Consider the following 17,284-nt stretch of genomic DNA (forward strand, 5'->3'; position numbering starts at 1 on the left):
AACTGCTCCAGAGTTCGTGTGCAGCTCAGGAAGCATGAGAAGTACAGCAAAGACATTCAGTCCTAGCTTCAGACATGAAAGAGAAGAAATCCGCGGTGACCCAAGGCGGTGACTCAGGCATCTTTTCCCGCTGCAGCCTCTCACTGCAGACTCAGGATGGTTTCCCCAGCATGAAGTGTAGGCTAGAATGGCTGACTGAATGCACAACACTGTCATTAAATCACACGTTCAACAGCTTTACCACATAGCCCTGTATTAAAGTTGTCCTTGGTGAGTGACCTGAAACATTTTGTGCTTGTGGAAGCTACCCAAGAGCCCTAGCATTTGCCCAGAGTGGGCAGGGCTAGCGACACCTTCCCAGAAATGAGAAATCAAGGGGAAGGCCACTTCCAGGTCTCAGCTTCCAGATCCCTCCCTGACAACAACTACACAGGGAGGTACGTTTTGGAGGTCTCTTTGGGGTAAAACATGAAAGTCTTTTATTCCTGTGACAAAGCCCAACTCCATCCAAGGTACAGTAGGTGTCTCCTACCTAAGCTCTATTAACCTAGTCACTGAAGGAAGAGGAGCCAAGTGAGGGGCTCACATCAGCCATCTGTGTCTGTAGGTTATTCCTCATTTATAAGTCAGTTTGAAATGCCCCTGACACTCCAGGCAGACTGCCACCTCCAGTCCCTTGTCTTCAAAGCCTTTCCCCATCCTCTACCTTTCTTGTCCTTTCCTCATTTTTTAGAGCCTCTGTACCCCTGCTGTGAACTTGGTCTAATATGTATTTGTACACATTTATATTGATTCTTAGGTTATTAACTCTTTAACCACAAGGACTTATTATCTTGACTTGTATATTACTCTGCAGACCATACGGAGACCCGTTAGTTATACCCTAATTGAATTTTAAATTTAAAATGATGAATTTTTTAATTAGACTATTTTCAGTGAAACTAGACATATCTGCATATGGCATTTGCTCCCACGTCACCCATTTCTGCCCCTTGGATATCCAGGGTCTGGTCAACCCCAAGAGTTTCTGATGTCTTTCCTTCAGCATCCACTTTGTTTCATCAGATAAAACCCTTTTCTGTCTGTAATCACTAGCTCTTGCCTTGAAATCTCTGGTCCATTCTGTGCTGACTCCAGCTCAAATCTGGAGATTTGGGAAGCCCCAGTTCTGCTCACAGTCTTCCTTTATCAGAGGAGAGCAGTCAGAGTAACAAGGAAGGTAACATTTTAGCAAGTGTCGGTTCTTTCTGCGAGACATGGACGTTCTGATTTACAATCAAACCTGTCTCTTCTTTGGTTAGTATGTGTCAGATTACCAAGGCCAGACCCTCAGCCCCTGGGAACTGGCAGCTGAATGCTTGTAAGTAAACGGCAAACAAATAGACTGTGAGAGGGTGCACTCAGTTCTAGAATGAGCATAGCTTCAATTAGGAACAAATCATTAGGGCATCTTTACCATAGGCTTGTCTATTCTATTCCTGGGCAGATATTACCATAAAAGTTGCTAAAGACATCTAACACAACCCTGAGCTTAGGCACTGGCTAGGCAGGCTGCTAAAGCATTGTGCTAAAGAGGTCATGTTCTGTTGCTATTTTTGTAGCTAGCCAGCTCCTCAGTCACAGAACACGTTTTACCATTAGCTGGAGGTTTCTTTCTCCTGATTGTGGAAATCCGGAAGGAGAAAAGAGATCAGAAAGGAGAGCCAGTTTGACTTAACACAAACCCGCCAACAGTGCTGAGAGCTCAGGGTGCTGGTTCTGCTCCTCTCTTAGTATCAGCATTATACATATAAAAATGGATTGGTTATGCTTTAATACGCTTTTAAAGGGGGCAAGAATTCGTCTTAAAAGGGGATGAAACGATTCATAATTTACAGCTATTTTAATAGATCATTCATTTATGATTGGTTAGAACCTTTTAAAATAGTTCATTGATTGGCTATTATTCCATGTGCTCTTTTATTATGTCCTCTCTGAGCCACACGTACAAAGTTGACTTCATTGACAATTAATTGTGTACAAATCATCATCTAAAACTGCATTTCCAATGTTTTAGTTAATATTGAAATTTTTCCATCTCGGGAATACAGATTTTTCTCCCAGGGTCCTGTCAGAAGTAGGCCAAATATGGAATGTCTTAGAACAAAGATCCTGGAAACATTTTAGTTCCCTGAGGAGACAGTTGCCGTGACTTGGGGAACTCTGGGCACCAGTTCCTGAGGTGTCTGAGCTCTGAAGTGTGTGGGTTCTGTGATGTGTACTACAGTGAGCAAGGAGGAAAGCATTTCACAATGAACACATGTGATTGAGGCGTCTTTGCTCCATGGAGGTAGAACTGACTACAGAGGCATGGAGGAAAGATGTAGAGCAAGAAATGTAATTGGCTTTAAAAAACCTAGGGAATTAGGAGACAGTTGCATGGCAGATGTAACAATACTGGTTTATTAAGCCTGGTCACCAGAAAATGCAAGGTTGGCCTGGGGGAGCGAAGAGAGAGGTCACCTGGTACAGGAGAGGCGATGTCTGTTATGTGAGACAGGATAGTGGTAAAAAGCATGTAGAGACGGAACCTTGAGTAATGGGGAACACCTTAGGGAATAGGTGGGAAGCAGTCAGCAAAATCAAGGGGATGCCCAATGGCCCATAACCTCTGGGACTGGGGACCCACAGGACTGGTGACTCCATGCCAACGAGAACTATTGCCAGCCTCAGGACCCTGTGCACCTGTGAACCCTGATAGTTGCACTCCAAGGTCAGTCCCTGATACATCCCTTTGTCTGACCAGGGCTTGTAAAAATCCTGTTTTCTGCTTTCTAACTGACTAACTCCATGCGTCCTCAAATGACCTCCCTAACAGTCAGATCTCACCAGTCCAGTCCACTAGACCTAAGTACTATTCTCCATTGATGTGCTTGTCACAGCTGTGGTTTTGCACTAAGTATTGTGTCTTCTTGTATGTCTGTCTTGCCTCTTTCCCTACATCTCCGTGAACTCCACTGAAGTATGTACCCCTGGCTTATGCCCACTGCTGCCTGTCTTGTATATACTGTCAATCACCCAGAAACTGCTCGGCAGGGCATTATGTGAATAAGTGAAAGAATACATGAGGTAATGGGCAAGTTTATAGGGAGAGAAGACTTAGGCAATCATAAATTTTTTGAAAGAAATTCAAGGTTCTCCTAAGCCCACCTAGACATGAACTGAGACCCCACAAAAAGTCAGTTAATGACAACTACATGAAAACTACCCGCACCGACGAGTGTCTGATTGAGCTTTTACAAGTGATGTGAAATATATAGTAGGCCCCAGGGTGAAAAGGCTTCAGGGTTGCTGAGACAAAGAATGCTGAAACATGCCTTGGAGGAACTCCCAAACCTCTCACTCAAGGAAAGCCCAAGATACACAAGAAGCCATTTAAATCTGAGCCAAGAACATACAGGAAAATAATGCCAAGTTCAGAGCAAAGATGGGGAGAAACCAATAACCAGTGATACAGCAGGAAATCCTTGAGAGTGGAGTCATCAAGACATCAAAATGTGACTGAAGGGTTGGGCTTCTAATTCTGCATTGCTCAAGATGTGTTCTCTGGCCAGCAGCAGCCACAGCAGCAACTTGATACCTTAGGAGACTGACTAACTGAGGCCACACCCAACTTGCAGGATGCTTGACTTGGGGCAGGCCATGCCCTCCAGGTGATTTTGTGGCCCCTACACTGTAGGGATAGCAGAATAAAAGCCACAAGGCTCTATGCCTCAGGCAGTCAAACACTAACACAGTCCCTACAGCTGGCTGTTTCCTCAAATGCACTACTTCTATTATTTTTATTTCACAAGCAAAGAGATTGACTTGAGCTTGTTAGAAGGTTTGCTAGAGGTTTGTTGTCTGCATTAGTTTATAGGTAGTTTATAGGAGCTATTGTAATGAACTGCCACTATGCACTTAAAAATACAGGAACAAACCATACAGACACATGTAAATAAAAACTGAAACCAAATCTTTTTAAAAGAGGTTCCTAGATGTTGGCTTAAAAGCTGACCTATTCCAATATGCCCTTTCTTAATTCAGCTAATTATAACTGAAATGTCCCCTACTTAATCAGGTCTCCTTTGGAGGCACTAGGGAGTTTGGGACTTCCACATACCTTTCTGGAAGACACGATTCAACATAAAATATGGAACAAAATCATAACTGTTTATGAGAGTATAGCCAATCCTTGACTTACAATAGTTACACTGAAAATATTTTGCCTTTGTGATGGTATAAAAGGGGTTTGTGTTCATTAGGAATCCGATCTGAATTCAGTTTTTTTTTTTCTGGTTAAAAGTTACACAGTGGGATAATCTCTAGCACATGTGATCACAAGTGGTTTTTCATTTTTGCAACTCAAAATCTATATAAAATATCAAAATATTTCCATTGTGCATAGTTATTTTGTCTTATACTTCTAGTACAGTACTTAATAAATCAAAGAAGATATTAAATACTTTATATTAAGATGGAATTTATGTTAGGTTATTTTAGTCACCTAAAACGTAATTGTACTGGTTAGTTTTATCTCAGCTTAACACAAGGTAGGGTCATCTGGGAAGAGGCAACTTCAGTTGAGAAAATGCCTCCATCAGATTGGCCTGTAAGCAAATCTTTGGGGGCATTTCTTGATTGATGGTTGATGTGGGAGGCTCAGCCCACTGAGGGCAGAGGTTCTTGGATGCACGAGAAAGTCATGGAGAATAAGCCAGTAAGCAGGTTTTCTCTGTGATTCCTTCTCCCGCTCCCATTTAAGTTCCTGCCCCATCTGACTGTAATCAGGATGTGTAAGCCCAATAAACCCTTTCCTTCCCCAAGTTACTTTTGGTCATGCTGCTTATAACACCAATAGAAAACATGCTAGGATACAGCATACAATTAAGGTAAGCTGGACTAAGTTAAGATGTTCAGGATAGGTATATTAAATAAATATTATGCATGCCTTATTTCAGCTTACAGTAGAGTCTGGTCAGATGGACTTCTATCACAGTGAAGGATTTTCTTTCTATTCTTCGGCAGTCATTTCACCTTAGCAAAGACAGCAACCCAAAGATACTTGCCAATCTCTTCATTTTGTACCACCTCTGAAAACTAGTCACCCCACCATGTCCCCAAAACACTGATGACTGAAGGCACTGCTGTAGAATGTTATTCGCACAGCTATGCATAAGAGTCCCCCCCGCCACAGTCTATAAATACACAGTTTAAAGAACATACTATCTGTCACCCGTCACCTATTACTCCATGTGTCTTCTGGTTTCAGCCATATAAAATCCATTCTGGATAGAAGGGAAGACTCATTAAACCTGAAGCACAGAGCACAAACCCAGGGGATCCATAAATTCACAACTATTTTGGACAAGCCCTCTGCATTCACCGCTCGTCCTAAAGAAAAGCTGGAAATGTGTGGTATTAAATTAATAAGCAATTCTGACCTTTAAGTGTCAAATTAGAGAAAAGTTGGAGCTGGCAGCTGTTTCCAGTTCCCTGTCTCTCCCACTCAACCTTCTGGAAGTTCTACCAGCTGAGAATGCATGTTTCACTACAGTGAAGTATCTGCATGGGAATTCTGCAAACCAGAAGGTGATGGAGAGTCTCAGACCCAGACTTCACCATGAAAATCATTTAAACCCAATCACTGAGCAGCTTGCAAGGGACAATTGAGAAGACTCTGGATAGTTCAATAAATGTAATTAAATGCACCTAAGAAAGTAAATGGAAACAATCAACCTTAGAATAATGACTGCTTCTAATTTCCTGCATTTCACTTTATTTTAAAATGTTCACGAAAGATTAATAGGTCTTTTGTAGTCCAAGTATTCTTTCTAAATTATTTTCCATTTGATTGATGTTTTTCAATATTTAAAACACTACACACTTTTCATTTTTTAAAATACTTTTTAAAACGTTTATGTAAATGTGTGTGCCTATGTGAATTCATGTGCACTCTGAGTGTGCACTAGGTGTCCTCTGAGGCCAGAAGGTGGCACTGGATCCCCTAGAACTGGAGTTACAGGTGTATGTAAGTGGCCTAGTATAAATGCTAGGAATCAAACCGAGGTCCTGTGCAAGAGCAGCCAGTGCTCTTAGTTCTGAGCTTTCCCTTCAACCCACTTTTGAGTGAAAAGCCCCCCCCCTTTTTAAATACTTTTAAAACTCTGGTTCAGTGGTTCTGAGCGTTCCTAATGCTCTGAATCCTCATATTGTGGTGACCTCGTCTACAAAATTATTTTTGTTGATACTTCATAAATGTAATTTTGCTTCTGTTATGAATTGTAATACAAATATCTCTGGTTTTGGTGGTCTTAAGCAACCTCTGTGAAAGGGTCAACTGACCCCTTCAAAGGGGTCACAACCAACCGTTCTCATTGGTTGACACAAGAAACACAGAACACAGAAAATTACTTTTAGTAAAAATACTTCACAGTGATAATACAAACAAACATTTTCTTTTGTTTACCGTTTTGTTAAGATGGGTTGTCATGTACTTAGGCTCTCCTAGAACTCACTCAATAACCCATGGATGAAGTTGAACTTCTGATTCTTCTGCCTCTGCCTCCTGGATGTTGGGATTATAAACCTGCACCATCATGTCCAGCTACTTACTATTCCAAAGCCAAATGTACCTTAAAAATAACTTAAAAAAATACGACTGATATAAGAAGTTTAAATAACTGAGTAGAAAGTGAAAAGCAAAGCCTCTCGCCAAATAGGAAACTGAAAGCAAGCCTGGGCTGCTTGCTGAAACGGTGAGAGCAAGCATGAGCGCTTCTGTTCCTGAGACAAACATCATGAGCAAAAGCAAGATCAAAATTTGGAAAGGCTTCTGGACATGAGGAAGACAGAAAGGTGAAAAATGCATGTGGAAGGATGAGCAAGCAAGAGCAGGCAGAGGTGAGATTTTGTTTTAATTGAAAACAGATTTTTTTTGCAGACAATATCTCTTGATGTAGTTTCTCCTTCCACAATTTCCCCAGCTCCTTCCAAACAACATAGGCTTAAAAAAAATAATTATAAAATAAGATCAAGTAAAACAAAGAAACTAGAATAGGATTAAAAAAAAATACCCAAAGAGAAGGCACAAGAAACACATATAGAATCAGAGACACATTCATTCACACACTTAGAACCATAAAACCACAGAACTTGAAAACCATTGTATATAAGCAAAAGACCAATGAGGCAAATGATAACAACAAAAGCCATTGGGTTTGTCTTGTGTTTGGTCATTACTGCAGGGCATGGAGCCTGCCCTTCAGCGTGGTTTGTACATCCATTGAGACTCTGTTAGAGAGCTTTCTTTTGCAAGCAGTTAACAACTGAAGCTAGCTTCTGGGTTAGGGACAGAAGCACGTGCATCCTTTGAGTACTACGACCCATCTGATTTCATCTTGTGCATGTGCAGGCCCTGCAAGTGCTGCAGCAGTCTATGTGAGTTCATATGTGCATCAGTCCTGCTGTGTTTGGAAGACCTTGTTAACCTTGGCATCCTTCATCCCCGCTGGCTCTTGGAGAATTTCCACTTCATCTTCTGCAGAGTCCATTCCCCAAGCCCTGAGGGGAGGGATCTGAAGAGGACATTCCATTTAGGATTGAGTGTTCAAAGATCTCTCACTCTGCACATTGTCCAGTTGTGGTTTCTGTATTTGTTCCCATGACTGCAGAAGGAGGCTTCTCTGATGATGGCTGAGCAAGGCACTGATCTATGGATGGAGCAAAAGGCGTGAGATGTCATTCTATTGCTGAGCTTGCTTTTACTGCAAGTCCACTCTGATCACTAACCCACTCCCAGATAGTGACATTCATCCATGTGCCCATGCACAATCCTAAGACAATCAGTTCTCAGCAGACACAAATCCTAATGGCACTGCTGCTTCTGGAATTAAGTTTTTGACATGTGAGCTTTGGGGGACACATTGATACGGTGAGAAATGTCTAGAGGTGATGGTTTATGCCCCAGTGTTCTGACATTTTTCACTACATAACTAGTCATAAAGCATTTAACTGGTCTGGCTGTATCATCTGGATTTTAAAATAGATGTGATAATTGAATTCTTCTGTTCAACTCTTTCTAATGTCTATTATCATTTCTGTTTTGATCTGTGGGATACACAAGTTAACTGCTTAATTTTCAAGAATACGATCTTGTAGAAATCTCTGGAGTTTTCCAGCTTAATCACTCTTAATTACTCTGTAGATCTGGAATACACTGTTTGCTTAGAAATCTTATTGACATTTAAGTGAAACTAGCTTTAGGAACCAGCATATGGCAGATTTTATAAATGTCCTGCTTAATTAGTGTCCTTTTGGCTAAACTTTACATTTCAAATATTTATGTCTTTATGTTTTAGGCATATTTCTTATAAGCCTCATAAATGCCTATATGTAGAAATGTTTTCCTCTTAACTGGAGAATTAAACTTTCTCATTTCTAATAGCATGCATGTCTGTGTTTAGAAGCACAGCCCTACTTTTTATTTTCCCCTAGCTGTGCCTGTTCTCTTTCCCTTACTTTCTTGATTGACTACTCCATGTATATTTATCTATTTTCATTACTAGTTTCAACACCCCTCTTCCATTCTTCAAAACACTGGGCTGTGGGAGATGGCTCAGTAGGTAAAGGGCTTACAGTATAGGTGTGAGGATTGGGGTTTGGATCACCAGATCCCGTGTAAAATTCCAGGGAGGCCTGGAGGCTGCATGGAATTCCAGTGCCCAGAAGACACAGATGGGAAATTCCCAGAGAGAACCAGACTCTCCATATCAGTGAGATCTGGGTTTCATGGACTCAGTGAAGAAGGTGGAGAGTAACTGAGGAAGACCCCCAGTGTTCTTCCACATGTATGTGCACACACAAACACTAGCACTCCACCATGTATGTGGCTCCCTACACACGAACACATTTGTGGAATGCACGCGCGCGCGCACACACACACACACACACACACCACTTATGAGAGGGGGAGAGATACCCTCTGGAGGGATTACAAATTAGAGCCCTTAATTTGCCAGGATGCAATGTTTATTGAGATTCTTACCCTACTCTTAAACAATGCAAGGATTAAATACTTTAACCTCACTTATGTGATCCCTGATTCACGATTTTGAGACCCTGTTATCATTACTTTATACGTCAATATTCATTTAGACATATTCATAAATTTCCTTTTATTGCTGTTTCTTCCTTCCTGCTTCTCCCACCTTCCATCTGGGAACATTCTTATTCTCCATAAAAAAATAATAACCTTTGGGATTTCTGTAAGAATAGCAACACTGGTGGTAAATCTTGCCTCTCCTTCTTTGAAAATGTCTTCATCTCCACTGCATTCATTGAACAGAAAAAAAAAACAAATTTCAAATTGCCAGTTATTTTTTCAGGATTTATGTTTTCCTTTAGTACTATTACTTTTAGCATAAAATCCGCTCGCAGCCCAATTTTCATGATTTAGGATACCAAGTCTCCTACCTACTTTCAAGGTTTTTGTTTATGAGAGACAAGGTCTCAAATATCCCATCCTGGCCTCCAAACTAGATAGACAGCAAAGGATGACTTTGATTTTTTGATCCTCATGCTCAGGGGTCGGACTACTAGCAAGCTTTCTTCTTTCTCCAGATTTTAGGAGATTTTTCAGTGTTTTGTTGGTTTTATTTTATTTTTTAGTTAAGTATAGTGTTTGACTCCTGTCTTGTGGGTATTTTTTGTTTACGAGTGTCTTCTCTGTTTCTAATTTGTTAAGAGTTTATTAACAAAGTTGCTGAATTTTGTAATATATTTTTGCTCTATTTTACTCTGGTTGATTTCTAAATATTTACAATTTGGCCATGTTGCATACATGTTTTTACATAAATCTACAGGGTAGGTTTGCTGGTAACTTGTCCACAATTTTGCAAATATGTTTGTAAGACTCATTTGCCTATCATAGTCCTTTAGTATAATATTGGAGGATTTGTACGGGATTCATTCAGATATCTATGGGTATTCTGAAACCACTTCACTTCCGTGTTAGCACTGGAGATGGGTCTGACCTGCTCTGTCATCACTGAGAAGAGCAGTATAAATACAGGAAAATATTAGGTTAGTATTTACATAGGCAAAGCATATAATGACAAGCTACAGAAAAGTAAGCTCCAAGGCTAAAACATATCTTAGCCACTTCAGCAGTCACGCAGTCATGACCCACAAGTGTTTGGACTGGACTGGTGGACATTGGTGCTGGACCCATCGTTTTGTAGAATATGTAGTCAATAGGTCAGATTTAGAGTAATATGACATATGGCCTCTTTCAACTCCAGAAAGAAAAATCTAGGCAATAGGGGAGGCAAATACTTACCTTCACATGTGTCCTTTAGTTTGAATCCAGTTGTGTTTTACATCCTCAAGCAGATGTGGAGACTGATGATCTGCGAGACAGGCTGAGTCTTCTTAGCTCCTGGGAAGAAGCAGAGACATAGTTCTGCTGAGTGATGAATATATTCACAGCAAACCTCACTAAGTCGTTGAAAATCCCGAGGATGAAAGATGAGGCTATAAAATGCATGACAAATAACCCAGGCGATAGCAGAAGCGAGTTCTTGGAACAGGGGAAACACAATGACTGAATTCCCTCTTACAGCGTGTTGTTACAACAAAAATATTTATATTTCCACTGAGCACTAATGCTCTGGAATAAAAGGATCTGTTCCAAGCAGAGACCAACACTGAAAACACATATCCTGAAGGTAACTGGAGAACATATGCTCTATAGGTCCTATCGCCCGTGTCAAGGGATATTTATTAGCTGCACAGCATTTAGCCATGCCTGCAAACACTGGCAGTAAAAATCATATATAAAGCAGACCCAATCTTTTCCCCTTGGACATTCCATTAGAAAGAGCAAGATGTATATGGTTTGTTCTTTCCCCATGAACACATACTACAAGTCTTTCTTCAGCAGAGGGATTCGTAGCAATTTTATTCCCCCAAATGAGAATCAAACTGATGGGATTTTAATGTGTCTTTGAAGAAATGGGGAAGAAAGCAGGCTCAATGTCTATGAACAAAAATGTTGCTCCAACTACAGGGAATTGAAGGAAGTGTGGATTGTGGAAGGAAAAGTTAATGCAGCAAGGATTATGACCAAACTCCAGTGGTGCGAGCTGTGGCATCTCCTGCCCTTCTCCACCCATCCATCTTCCTCCCCGCTCTCATTTTCATACCTGTTACATAGAGTCCAAAGAAGTAGTTCTTTGCTTTAAATCTGCTGGAAAATAACGTAATAAAGAGTAACCAGTGCCCGAAGAGTAACCAATGCCCGATCTTAAGGCTGGAGTTACAAAGAGCAGAGTATCAGCGGTGAGTCTAAAGCATACAGGCTTTGGGGGCCCTTTTGGAAAACCCCACACAGTTACAAATACAAAATTGGAAGGCCACCCCAAAATCTGGTCATTTGTGGAACCACCTTCATCTGAAATGTTGGCAAGAATCTGAGAATCTTCCCCAGCCTTGGACCCTGCTTACTACAATACAAACCTTCTAGGCCAGAAGTGTCCTCTGGTACAACAGCTGCATGGTTATTATGGGGTAATCAACTGTTCTCTGCTTGTTTTCTGAGTCCTGTTCCACTGGTAGGGAATTTCCAATCTAATTCTGTAATTGTGATCAAAAGTCCACAGCTCGGTTGTCATATAGCCTGTTTGTAGTGGTCAAGGTTCAGAGAGTGGACCCTGCTACTGTTATTTTGCTAAGTGGTCATGCTGTGAAATTGACTTGTAAGTATTTATTTTTATATACATAAACCCGCTTTTCACCCAATTTTGGTCAGAGAAGCTTCTTTTTTGCAGTCAGAGTCATCAATGCAGAGACTCATAAATAACTAAAGTGCTGAAAAGTGACCGAAGACTCAGCCTTAAACAAGACATATTTATCAGCTGCTCCCCACTACCCCAAGCCCATGCCAATACTTGGGGAACATTGCAGAAGAGGAGGTAAAATGACCGTAAAGGCTACATGGGGAGGGATGATGTACAATGCTGTCTTCCGGCTACAATATGACTACCTTGAGTATGAATCCAAAGCAACTCTAGTTACCTTTCCAAGAGCTACATGAGATCACCCCAGGCAAAATTTCAACACTGAGGAGGTGTTCTCAAGATCCCACTCTTTATGAAGAGCTGCTGGCAGTTGACAATTGCTGGGAGAAAGAACAAACATTCTTCTTTGAGGGTGTTGACGTTGGTAGGTTACCTATGCTCCACGGGATGGCCCCATGCGCATACAGGAAGAACTGAATAGGCTTAGTGTATTATTAAAAAGAAGAGCAGGAGAGCAGAGGAGGAAGAGGAGAAGGAATACATGAAGTTGGGAGGAGGGACTCATGGGAAGTAGGGGAGTGGATATAATCATATTTCATTGTATACATGTATGGAATTCTCAAAGAATAGATTTTAAAATAGAAAAAAATCAAAGGAAAGTAATACAATTTTAAAAAATCAAAAGAAGTGTGTAAAACTGAGTGTTTGCCACATAGGTTCCTCTAAATGACATCAGTGACTGAATCTAGAGGAAGGCCCATGTGCCAGCGGCATCTTTGCTGCAGCCTTCACGGAGGCTGACTGAGCTGCAGAGTGGTACCCACAGAAGCCCTGTGTGAAATGCCTCCAGTGTGGAGGATGCTGTGGGTGTGCGTGAGGAGGGCATGGACATAAAGAAAATGTTGTAGCAGTGTGGCAGAAGGAGACAACAGACTGGATGTGGGCGGAAAACAATGACTTCTAGGCCCTTTCTTTGGAAATAGAATAAACCTAGCCCCTCCCAGGGAGTAGAGAGCTGGGACAGAGAGGAGGCGCTAAGACGGCCCTTCTGAAAGCATGCTCTATAGATCGCCTTAGTGCTGAAGACTGCTCTGCTTTGGAAAGAAAGGTGAAATATCTGGATGCTCCCAGCTTGCAGTGTGTGGGTCTGTGTGAGAATCATCGGAGTGTGCAGTCTAGTAAATGCCATGTGACCCTCAGGGAAAGTAGCATTTCAGGAACACTAAAGAAGACTTTCTTTGCTGTTAACGAGGAACTTCGTATGTTAATGTATGCACATGAAAACTTGCAGGTTTATACCTATGTGAACTTAAACTTCTGGAGGAGATGGTCAGTCAGGTCAACCCTCACCATCAACTGCTGACTTACACATGTTTAAATATAAACATGGATGGTTCTCACAGCTACCCAACAAACTGAATCAGGGACTTTAGGAAAACCATGTGACATCCTTACTGCTATTTCACCTTTCTCTCTCCTCCCTCTGTATTTGTGTCCCTCTTCTGTCCCTAAATAATTGTCTTTATACCCATCGACAAAAGCAGCCATCACTGTTCATCAAGGAAACTCCTCTTTGCCATAAGGAGACCATGTACAGAGAACCACAATCAGTCAAAATACAGAACTGTAGGACCCATTCCCAGCGGTTACATTCACAAAACAACACCAGCACCTAGGGCTCAGGGAGCACTGTAGAAAAGGGGGCAGAAAGACTGTGAGAGTCAGGGGACCGGGGAGTTTGCTGTGTCTCCTAGTAACATCAGAAGATACACCCATGGAGTCTCACCAACATGATTACCTAAATATAAACAGAACAAGGACAATAACAGACATGCTGATATAGGCAGGGAAACCCCACAGGCCTCAACCCTATACAAAGAAGTGTCGGCGAAGGAATGCTGGAGTGGAAGAAATAGTCTTCCCCAGGGACGAGCATACCAGCTGGAGATCCAAAACCAAATGGCCAACCCTGAAAACAAGTACAAGTAACATTACACACATTGAGCAGGCTATATTTAGAAATATATTATGTTTTTACCTAAAAATAGACATACATTATGTGACACAAATTAATAATAAAAAGTCATGCACTTTGAAAGACAGCAAGGAGGAGTATATGGAAGAGTTCGAAGAGAAGAAAGAAACGGAAGAATAATGTAATATGTTATAATCTCAAAAACAAAAGCAATAATAGCTTTAAAAAGAAAACCATGTGTGGTGGTTTGAATGGAAACAGCTCCCATAGGCACAAGTTTGAATACTTGGTTACCAGTTAGTGGAACTGTTTGGGAAAGATTACGAGGTGTGGCTTTGTTGGAGTAGGTGTGGCCTTGTTGGAGGAGGGAGGTGTGTTACTGGGGTAGGCTTTGAGGTTTCAAAAGTCCATGTCAGGTACAGCATCTTTCTCTCTGCCTGTAAGTTGTTTATCAGATGTGAGCTCTCAGCTACTTCTCCAGCACCATCCCTGCTTACTGGCTGCCATGTTCCCCACCACGATGATCATGGACAGACCCTCTGAAACTGTAAGTAAGCCTTCAATTTAGTGCTTTGTTTGATAAACTTCCTTGGTCACTGTGTCTCCTCACAGCAGTAACACAGCAACTAAGACACCATGTGAGACAAATGAGCCCAGCTCCAATAGCTCTGACTTTCTGACTTCCTCCTTGGTACCCTTGCTGACACGCAGCTATACGTACTGACACTTGGCAGATAAAGTGTCCTAACTGAATGTCTGCATGAGATAAATGACAAAATGCTTACCAAGGATCATGCCAATACTAGGATTTTTTTATGAACATGATCTTAATTAGATCAGTTTTCCATCTAACTCATACATAGAAAGAATTCTCTAGGTATTTCGTCAATCTTGTCACCATAGTGTGTGGCCTGGATTGAGCCTTTGGTCTAGTCTTCCCTTGAAAACAATGATTGTTTCCCTCATGTGTATTATTGCTTTCCTCCTCCAAATTTGAATTCCATAGGAGCATAGACCACACTCCAAGTGGTAAGATGTCATCTCAAGCAAATATGAAAAAGAGTAAATGTGATTAAAGCTGAAGAAGAGCAGAAAACAGTGTGCTATTGAAGAAGCAAACAGCCAGTTACCACCTGGCAGAGCCAAATTCTAGGCAGGAGACTGTCTTCTCGCTCCACAGTGACAAGAGGCTCTATCAACAGAAAACATATCCACAGAGATCCCTGCATTCCCTCCCCCATTTCCTATGCACAGAGATCACTGCATTCTCTTTATCCCATGCCATCTTTTCTCTGGACTCTTCTGTCTGTCTTTTCTGAGCAATGGTTGTCTATGTTCTTAGTTCTGTTTTTTGACTCCTGATCTCCCCTCTGGACCCTTTCCTTTAACTACCACAGGAGCTCAATCTATTGAATCCTCTCGAGCCAGAAGCAATGTGTTGTGCTGAAATTTCTTCCTTGGAAATTGCATCCTGAAGGAAGAATCCTTAAGACTTACAATAACTCATAAGTTCCAGGAATCCTCAGGATACACAAGGGCCCTCCCTGCAGTTATGCAAGCAATAGAGCTGCTGAAGATATGAAGCCCTGGCCAACAGAGCTACCTACAAGCCCTGAAAGAGCTCAATAATGCAGATTTCATGACTTATCACCCTTGCTGGGGCGTGTTCCTTGGCTAGCTCCTATAAGTGACTCCTCTTGTATGTTCTGTAACTGATAAATTCATCAGTTTACTAATCTAGACTTGGGGGAAATTGTCCCTCTGTCTCTTGTTGGTAGCTCTCTGGGGTGAATAAAAGTTTGTTCATATGTCCCCATATATGCAAGGGGTGAGTTCCATGTCATTCTTCATTGGCTATGGAATTTCAGATACTGAGTAATAGTGGTACTTTGCTGGCACAAAGGCCCGTGCACTAGACTGAGTGAACTTATCACATTGAACATATAAGAACTGCCTGGGCCAATGTGTGTGTACAACGTGTGTACGATGTGTGATCAATGTGTGTTGCAATGCGTACATGTAATGTTTGTGTGCAATGTGTGTACAATGTGTGTGTTGACTGTGTTGCAGTACGTGTGTAATGTGTGTGCAATACATGTGTGCAACATTTATGTGCAATGTGTGAGTAATGTGTGTAAAATATGTGTATGTGCAATACGTGTGCAATGTGTATGTGCAATGTGGGGGGCCTGATTCCCCACATTCCTGTTGTCTCTCTTGTGGGGTTCCTTTCTGTTCCGTGAAACACTTTCACCAGTCTGTCTCATTGTGCTATCTTTCCTTATGAGGGATTTGTTTTTATTGTCATTGTCCTGGTTTTGCTTTTGTGAAGAGCAACTTCTCTGAAGAGTAACAGAATGACCTTGGCTTGGGTAACTGTGCCAGTGGGCTGAAGAGATGATGCTGCACTATTTCTTCACCTTGGTGCAGAATGTCACTCATCCTGACTAATGTCATGAAAAAAAAAAAAACAAACGTGTCTACACCAGGGTTGACCCCAAAGCAGAGGGGCTTAAATGAGAGCCTCCAGTTCCCACCCCACTGCTCTGAACTGAATGGTTTCCACTGAGTCACACATGTGTGGACACAGTAGCTGGTGCGGGAATGGGCTCCCTGTATGCTCTGCCAGGCAAGCAGCCTCCTTGCCACCTCCGTACACAGCTACGGCTGTGGCCCACTAGTGCAAACCAGGCCACATAGATCAGTATAGAGCCCTAAGCAGACTCGCGGCTCAGGAGGAAACTGAACACTGCTCCCACAAACCTTTAAAATTCGGTGCTTTACATCCAATACGGTACATGTTTTGGACGTCTTATTAGTCTTCTAAAATGTTGTCTTCTGAATCCTAGCTAGGGAGTGACTACCAATACTATTTTAGCTTCCAGATCTGTTAGAAAAGCACTTCCTATCCTCTTTGCTAAAATAAGTACTCTACTGCAGTATCCTCAGAGGTGAGACATAGAGTCTAAAAAAAGATTAAGCTTAAAGTGACATCTTTTTTATTCTATTTTTTAAAAGCACAAAAGCAAAGCAACATAATTAAATTCCCTCTATAGCCTTTATAGTTTCTGTATTCAGTGTTACAAAAACTTATGTCATAAAAATGGATTTTTCTTTTTCTTCTTGCCACCTTAACTGGTCTGAGATAGATGCCCGATTCCTGGTGTGTTCGCATCCCTTCCCATGTGTACCCCTTTCCTCTACTCCTTCCCTCCCTCCTTCCCTCATATGTTGGGGCTTGTTTCTCTCCAACATGGATAAAATGTTTCTTGAGCCCAGAAATATAATAATTAATAACTCCGTGGACTAATACAATTATACCAGTAACTCCGTGAATATACACAGTCACACCAGTAACTCCGTGAACTTAAACAATTACACCAGTAACTCCATGGACATATACAATTACACCAGTAACTCTGTGAACTTATACAATTACACCAGTAAATTCGTGGACATATACAATCATACCAGTAACTACAGAGACATATAC

This window comes from Microtus oregoni, unplaced genomic scaffold (assembly GCF_018167655.1).
Source record: "Microtus oregoni isolate MIOR12 unplaced genomic scaffold, Mior012 000005F_ref0000423, whole genome shotgun sequence".
Lineage (NCBI taxonomy): Eukaryota > Metazoa > Chordata > Mammalia > Rodentia > Cricetidae > Microtus > Microtus oregoni.